At 51.6% G+C, this 7567-nt stretch overlaps 1 long non-coding RNA gene across 1 annotated transcript in view; it reads right to left on the reverse strand.

Moving 5' to 3' along the window:
• The window catches only part of LOC142827671 (uncharacterized), a 37902-nt gene extending 31882 nt beyond the window's left edge, over positions 1-6020 (reverse strand). The window contains exon 1 of the long non-coding RNA XR_012902378.1: positions 5848-6020. This is a non-coding gene — a long non-coding RNA (uncharacterized LOC142827671). The remainder of the gene's footprint in view (positions 1-5847) is intronic.
• Between the last annotated feature and the right edge of the window lie 1547 nt (positions 6021-7567).

Below are 7567 nucleotides of genomic sequence, written 5' to 3' on the forward strand. Positions count from 1 at the left end.
CTGCAGCACCATTGCAAAGTACCCCTTTCTATTGATGTAATTGGAGGCATGGTGGTCAGGGGCCTGGATGAGGATGTGGGTGCCCCCCCCCCCCCCCCGCCCCTGCAATTGGAGAAGCCCATGGCAGCAAAGCTGACAACAATAGGGTCCACTGTGCCCGGGGTGTCAGCCCTCACCACCTGTAGAATGATAGAATTATAAAATCACAGGATTGCCAGAGCCCTTGGGAGTTCCCCAAGCCCAAGCCCCTTCCCATAGCAGAAGCATTCCCAAGCACCCATCCCCAGCAGGGCTTCCTGAAGGCAGGACTGAAAAACCTTCAGGCAGGGAGATTTCACCACCACCCTTTCCTAAGGAAGCCATTCCAATGCTTTTCCACTCTCCTGGGACAATAGCAAGAGAGCTACACCTGCGTGAGCACTGCCCCAATGATCGATCTCCTCACGCCAAACGGGTTCCTGATGGAGCGATAGCTGTCCGGTGTGGTGAGCTTCCAAATAGTGATGGCGACGCACTTCTGCAGGGGGATAGCAGGTCCCATGTGGGTGTCCCGTTACCGGAGGGCAGGAGCGAGCCACTCGCAGAGCTCCATAAAGGTTCCTTCCCCATGCAGAAGTTCTGGAGCCACTGCTGGTCATCCCACCACTCCATGATGATCCGGTCCCACCAGTAGGTACTGCTCTTCTGTCACCAGAAGCGGTGGCACATGGTGTGCAGGAGGCAATAGGACAGACTGTGCTGCATGAGGAGTTCCTGGCTTGAGTGAGGAGGTCCCCCATTCCAGGCTGGTTGCCATCCTCAAGAAGTGCCACAAGGGCAGCCTGCATGAACTGCACCAGGAGATGCAGCAGGTCTAGGAGCTAGTGACTGCAGGGGGCAGCTCCATGGTGGAAGTGCTGTGTGTCTGCAAGGGCAGCCAGAGCACATAGTGTGGTGTTTCAGGAGTTATTATTCTGAAATAACACTGTAGTGTAGACGTGCCCAAACTGGCCCACTAGATTGTCAAGAATTTTTCAATATCTTTATTTCTCATTCACCAAAAATACAGGTCACATTTTCAAAAGTGTCCATTAACTGTCTTGCCTCTGGGAGGGTATGTCTACACTAGAGCGCTAATTCAAACTAACTTAGTTCGAATTAGTTAATTCGAACTAACGCGTCTAGAACTAAAAACTAGTTCAAATTAGCATTTTGCTAATTCGAACTAGCGCGTCGACATTAAGTGGACCCTAAAGCGGGGTTAAGGATGGCCGGAAGCAGTGCCGGCAGGGCATCAGAGGAGGACTTAGAGCGTGGAGCTGCTGCCTCAGGCTAGCCGAGGGCTGCGCTTAAAGGGTCCCAACCCCCACCCCGGACAGACAGTTCTCAGGGGTGCCCCGCTTGCAAAGCAGTCCTGGCTTGAAGTGCCCTGAGTGCCCACACTGGGCACATCACAGCACTCGGCCATCAGACCGGCTGCACTTGCCGCAGGCTGCCATCTGGGGAGAGGGGGCAATTGGGGGGCTGCAGGAGAGCTTCCACCCCCAGAAGCCCGCAGAGCCAGCCCAGTCCTCCCCATCGGGGGCTCGTGTCCCATTCCTCCCTCACTTCCTTCCACTTACCCTTCCCTAGCCCCTCTTCTTGATGTACAAAATAAAGATAACGTGTCTCACAAAATGGAATCTGTCTTTATTGAACAAAACTGGGGGAGACTGGGAAAAGGAGGTGGGAGAGGGGAAGAGAGAGGCTGGGAGAGGGGAGGGCAACTAAAATGATCAGGGGTTGGGAACAGGTCCCATATGAAGAGAGGCTAAAGAGACTGGGACTTTTCAGCTTAGAAAAGAGGAGACGGAGGGGGGACAGGATAGAGGTCTCTAAAAGCAGGAGTTGGGTGGAGACGGTGCATACAGAAAAGTTCTTCATTAGTTCCCATAAAGAAGGGCTAGAGGACACCAAATGAAATGAATGGGTAGCAGGCTTCAAACTAGTAACAGAAAGTTGTTCTTCACAAAGCAAAGAGTCAACCTGTGGAACTCCTTGCTGCAGGAGGCTGTGAAGGCTAGAACTGGAACAGAGTTTAAAGGGAAGTGAGATCAAGTCATGGAGGTTGGGTCCATGGAGTGGTATTAGCCAGGGGGTAAGAGTGGTGTCCCTGCCCAAGGTTTGTGGAAGGCTGGAGAGGGATGGCACAAGACAAATGGCTTGGTCACGGTCTTCGGTCCATCCCCTCCAGGGTCCCTAGGGTTGGCCGCTGTCGGCAGACAAGCTACTGGGCTAGATGGACCTTTGGTCTGACCCAGGACGGCCATTGTAAGCTCAGGGCTCAGGGTCGGGGGTCTCAGTGGACCCCCTTGATTCTCTTGCACACCTGCTCCTGGGTGGCCAGGCTGGCAGCTCTCCTGCCCAAGCCAGCCACTTTCCTGTGCCTAGTGCGGAGGTTGTGGATGAGGTCCACGATGTCCGCACTAGACCAGGCGGGTGCCCGCCTCTTGCGGTCCCGGGCAAGCTCCCGGGAGCCGCCAGCCTGGTCCCGGGAAGAGGGGGAGGGCATCGGGTGGGTGGCTCGATCCGTGCCAGGTGCAGGGTCTGCTGGCTGGGTCCTGGCAGGCTTGCATCTGGCACGGGCACTGTAGCCAGCCCGTGCCCCTTTAAGGGCTCCGGGGCCGGGAGGGGGGCAGAAGAGTTTCCCTGGTGGTGCCCAGAGTGGCCACCAGGGAAAGCTGGGGAGGGCTAGCCTCCCACTAGTTCGAATTAAGGGGCTACACACCCCTTAATTCGAACTAGCTAGTTCGAACTAGGCTTAATCCTCGTGGAATGAGGTTTACCTAGTTCGAACTAAGCACTCCGCTAGTTCGAATTAAATTAGAACTAGCAGAGCGCTAGCGTAGCGCCTATGAAAGTTAGTTCGAACTAACGTTTGTTAGTTCGAACTAACTTTGTAGTGTAGGCATACCCGGAAAGATTTGACAGTAAGTTTTAAAACCTAATAATAAAGAGTACTGCTCAAGGATATGTCTGTGGAACTGGGAGCATACCAGAAAACAAAGGCTCAGAAGCACTCAACCTTCTTGCTGCAAAACCCAAGAGGTGTAAATCTTGCACCAACCCCAAGTAGATGGGGTCTTCACAGGGGAATATGTGGGAGTCTAGGATTTTGTGCGCTGCCCCTGCCTCTAGTTCAGGGGTGGGCAATAATTTTTAAAGGGGGGGGCCACTTCATGAATTTCGTAAGTGGTCACTGGCTGCCCCACAAAAGGGCGGGGCTTTGGGCAGAAGGGGCAAGCCACGGGACTTTGCATGCTCCCCCACCCTCAGACCCTGATTGACCTAGGGGTGGGGGAGTGTGTGAAGTCTTTGCCCCTTGCCTCACCCTGCCAGGGGTGTGCAGTGCCTAGAAAGAACTGCCAGCTGTTTTAAACAGCTGGTGGTTCCCTCTGGCACCCCTGACAGGAGAGAGGGGACTTTATGCACTCCCTCATCCCCAGGTCTCAAGTGGCCTGGGGACAGGGGAGCAGCCACAGGTTGTATCAAAGGGTTTGGCGGGCCGGATCCAGCCCATGGAGGCTGTCTTGCCCACCCCTGTAGTACAGGGTCTGAGAGGGGGTTGTAACTGGGGCAGGAGTTCAGGAGGGGCTGCAGGGATTTGGGCTGTGACCAGGGATAGTGGATTGGAATGCAAAGCTTGGGAGGGGGTTGTGACCTCAGGACGGGTGTAGGAGGGGGGTTCAGTGTCTGGGAAGTTATTTGGGGGCTGGAGCAAAGGTGCAGAAGGTTTGGGTTACATGGGGTTGGGGAGCAGGAGAGGGCAGACAGTTGGAGGAGGAGGAAGCTGGGGTACCAGAGGCCAGTTCTGGCTGAGACACCTTACCTGGGTGGCTTCCAGACAGCAGCCCGGCAGGTTCCTTAGCCAGAGTCCATGCCTTCCACATCCCGTACTAATCACAGTAGCTACAGGGGCCATGTGAGTCCAGAGGATGAAGGGGGAGGGACACTTCATATACTGCCTGTCCTGAAAACAGGCAGCTGTTATTGGCTGGAAACTGGCCAATGGGAGCTATTGGGGGTGGGAGCAGTGTGAAAATCCTTTGCCCCACTCCCTCTAGGCTATAAGCATTCAGAGATAAACATGGCCCTGCAGCAGCCAGGTTTCTTGAGTGCAGAGTAGGAGTGGGGCAGGCAGGGAGCCGACTGAGGCTCTTGCGGGTCAGATCCAGCAGCTTGGCAGGCCAGATCTGGCCCACAGATCATATTTTGCCCACTCATCACAGCTCCCATTGGCTGGCTAATAGAAGCTACAGTTATTGGGCATGGGGCAGGGGCAGGGGCAGTGTACAAAGTCTCTTCCCCCCCACAATGAGTGCATGGCACCTAGAGAGAGCTGCAGAATGCAGGCAGCCTTCCTTGGTGTCCTGCAGGACTGATGGCTGGGAGCCAACTAAATAGACCATCCCAGCCAGAGCCTGCCTCCGATACCCTAGCCCCTTCCACTCCCCAACTCCCTGCACCAGATCACCATCCAAACCCTCTGCACCCACACTCTCCCAGGTCATAACTCCATCTGAGACCCTGCACCTCCTCCTACAACCCTCTCCCAAGTCAGAATATCCTCTTGCACCCATACTCCCTCCCATACCCTGCACCCCAATCCCCTCCCCCAGGTCATAGCCAGGGCTGGACTGAAGCTGATTCGGCCAATTCTACTGAATCGGGCCCCGCACCTAAGGGGGCCCCATGCCCCTCACTCAGAAGTCAGCTCAGCTCCCCCTTGCCTGCGCATGCTGCTGGCATTCTCAGGTGGGCAGGGAGATGCCCGGGTGTGACTTGACGTCACGGCCTGAGATTTTAAAACTGCTAGGAGCAGGTGATGCATGGCGCCGTGTGGCCTAGCTTCTGGTTCCCCTCTCCCAGGATCTCCTCCCCCACCAGGAACCCAGCACCCTTCTGATCTGCGGCACCCAGAAGGGCTCGCACCGCATGTGTGAGCTGCCGGCGGCAGGAAGAGCGGCTCCGACCACAGCTTCCCCCCCTCCCCCCCTTTGCGGCAGCTGCAGAAATACAGCACCTCTGAAGTCAGGCAGGGACGGCCCCGTTCACTCAGTGGGCGCACAGAAATGGCCCGGCGGGTGCCATGGCGCCAGAGGGGCACCGCATTGGGGATCACTGATATATCGTAGAACACATGAATACAATGTGGGCTGCATCTAGACTGGCATGATTTTGTGGAAATACTTTTAACGTAAAAAATTTTTCTGTTAAAAGTGTTTCCGCAAAAGAGCGACTAGATTGGCACGGATGATTTTGCGCAAAAAGTGCTTTTGCGCAAACGCATCCATGCCCAGTATAGACGCGCTTTTGCGCAAGAAAGCTCCGATGGCCATTTTAGCCATTGGGCTTTCTTGCGCAAAAAATTAAGGTGCCTGTCTACACTTGCGCAAGTATTCTTGCGCAAGAGGGCTTATCTCTGAGCGGAAGCGTCAAAGTATTTGTGCAAGAAGAACTGAATTCTTACATTAGAACGTCAGTGCTCTTGCACAAATTCAAGAGGCCAGTGTAGACAGCTGGTAAGTTTTTGGGGGCAAAATCTTGCCAGTCTAGATGCCCCTTGTGAGTTTGTAGATCCTGATACAAATACACCCACTCTCAGGAGTGTCCTCTTTTTTGAAAGTTCAAATATGGTAACCATAGCACACTGCAATGTGTAAGATTCAACTCTGGATCACCATTCCTTTTCTGATAAGTTTATTATCAGAGAATAAAGATTTAAGTAATAGAGAATTAAAATATAGGGAACAAATGCATATAAAATGAAATCATTACACGCTTCCTAGTACCTAAACTTAATTAACAAGGCATTCTCCAGTCTCTTACCTGATAACTAACCACCAGCTCCTTTTCCCAGCATTTTCATTGCGGTTTTCTGAGACCTATTCTCAGGAGAACAAGCCTGTGGGCAGCTTGTCCTCACAGACTGAAGGAATCCCTGAAGGTTCATCTGCACTCTAGATATAGTTTCAAAAGTTAATTATCTTACTCCTAAAGAAAAGAACCCCTGCTGCTTTTCCTTCTGGCCCCATAAACGCTACAAGAACATCCTAAGACTCTGTGATGGGGTGTGCTAACCCTGCAAGAACTTAATTGGACCAGGTGAGCCCACTTAGTTAATTAGGCTGCAAAAGGGGAAGTCTTCAGCTGGAGGCAGCTAATTGGAGAAGGACAAGTGGGCCTTCTGTGAAAGACACGAATCTAGAAGCAAGGAGACTGGAGAGGTGAATTGACTAGAGTTATTTCCTGGGGAGAGGAGGAGTGGTGAAGAGACTGGCCAACTCAGATGTGTGGGAAAGGGCTGGAGCCTGAGAAGCAGGTTGGGAAAAGGCAGTAATAGGCAGGAAATGGACTTTGGGTGCTGTGGAGAGGGTGCTTAAGCTGGAACCTAAAGCAGAGGGTGGGTCCAGGTTTCCTGGCTTGCACCATGGGAGTGGTACTGTGAGGCAGTGAAGCAGAAAGCTGCCCTGATTGCTTGATTCATGTGTGGGTGGGGAATGTAATTGCTGAGTCACAAAGAGGACCCTGCTTCCTGGAGTGAGAGAGGGGCTGCAGAGGAGAAATTGATAGAAATAACCACTGGAAGGGGCATTAGCTAGACTGAGCTAATCCCCCAAACCCTCAGGAAAAAGCACTGTCCTAGTAGCCAGATCTGAGACATATAGAGTGAGAGAAGCAACTTCTCACCCCTGCCTGCTAAGAGACTAGGGATCACCTTTTGGTAAGTGGCCTTAACTCACAGGCCTAATTACTAGTATCTGTACATAACTCTTTCACACTTTCCATGTATATCACAGCTACAAAGGCCTGTGTGACACAGGCTTAATGAGAAAAATTATGGGCAAGTAGTTAGATTCCAGATCCTTATAGCACTTCCATACCCCCTGTGCCCTCAGCTACCTGGTACCAAGAGGTCCTTTGGTCGAACCACCTAAAATTATTTCATGGTAGTTAATAAGTCATCCTGAAACCTACCTCAGACATTGTAGAAATATAACACATGTTGCTCTGCACCAGGAAGGCAAATAGCAACTTCAACACATTTCTGCTTTTTCTTATAGATGTACATCAGTGTTTCCTCAAAGACACAAGGAGATGTTTTAACAGCCGGTAATTATTCACAATGTTTCTTGGAATGTTTCATTCCAAGGAATTACTGCCTGTTAAAACAACATCTCCCTGTGACCTAGAAAACATTTATGCAGAACAATAGAAAAAGAACACTAGCACAAGAACAAAATAAATAATGGAAACCACTGGACCCACTATGCACCTGAGAATGTGGGAGCATAAAGAAAGAATGATTGGCAATGAAAATATGTATGTGGTCATATGAAAATATGCTACAGGTGGCTCAAAGGTGTGTTGGAAGAGGGAAGAAAACAGGAGGCATATGGAGCATTTAATAGATCTGGTAAACTTAATTTGTCCTATGATCTAGTTTCATAGGCAATGTTTAAATTATTTGTTTTTTAGGAATCAAAATGGACCAATTTTTCATGGATGTTCTTGTCACATGTTACTGATACACTTAAACTAATCCAAA

Source organism: Pelodiscus sinensis, chromosome 3 (assembly GCF_049634645.1).
Source record: "Pelodiscus sinensis isolate JC-2024 chromosome 3, ASM4963464v1, whole genome shotgun sequence".
NCBI lineage: Eukaryota > Metazoa > Chordata > Testudines > Trionychidae > Pelodiscus > Pelodiscus sinensis.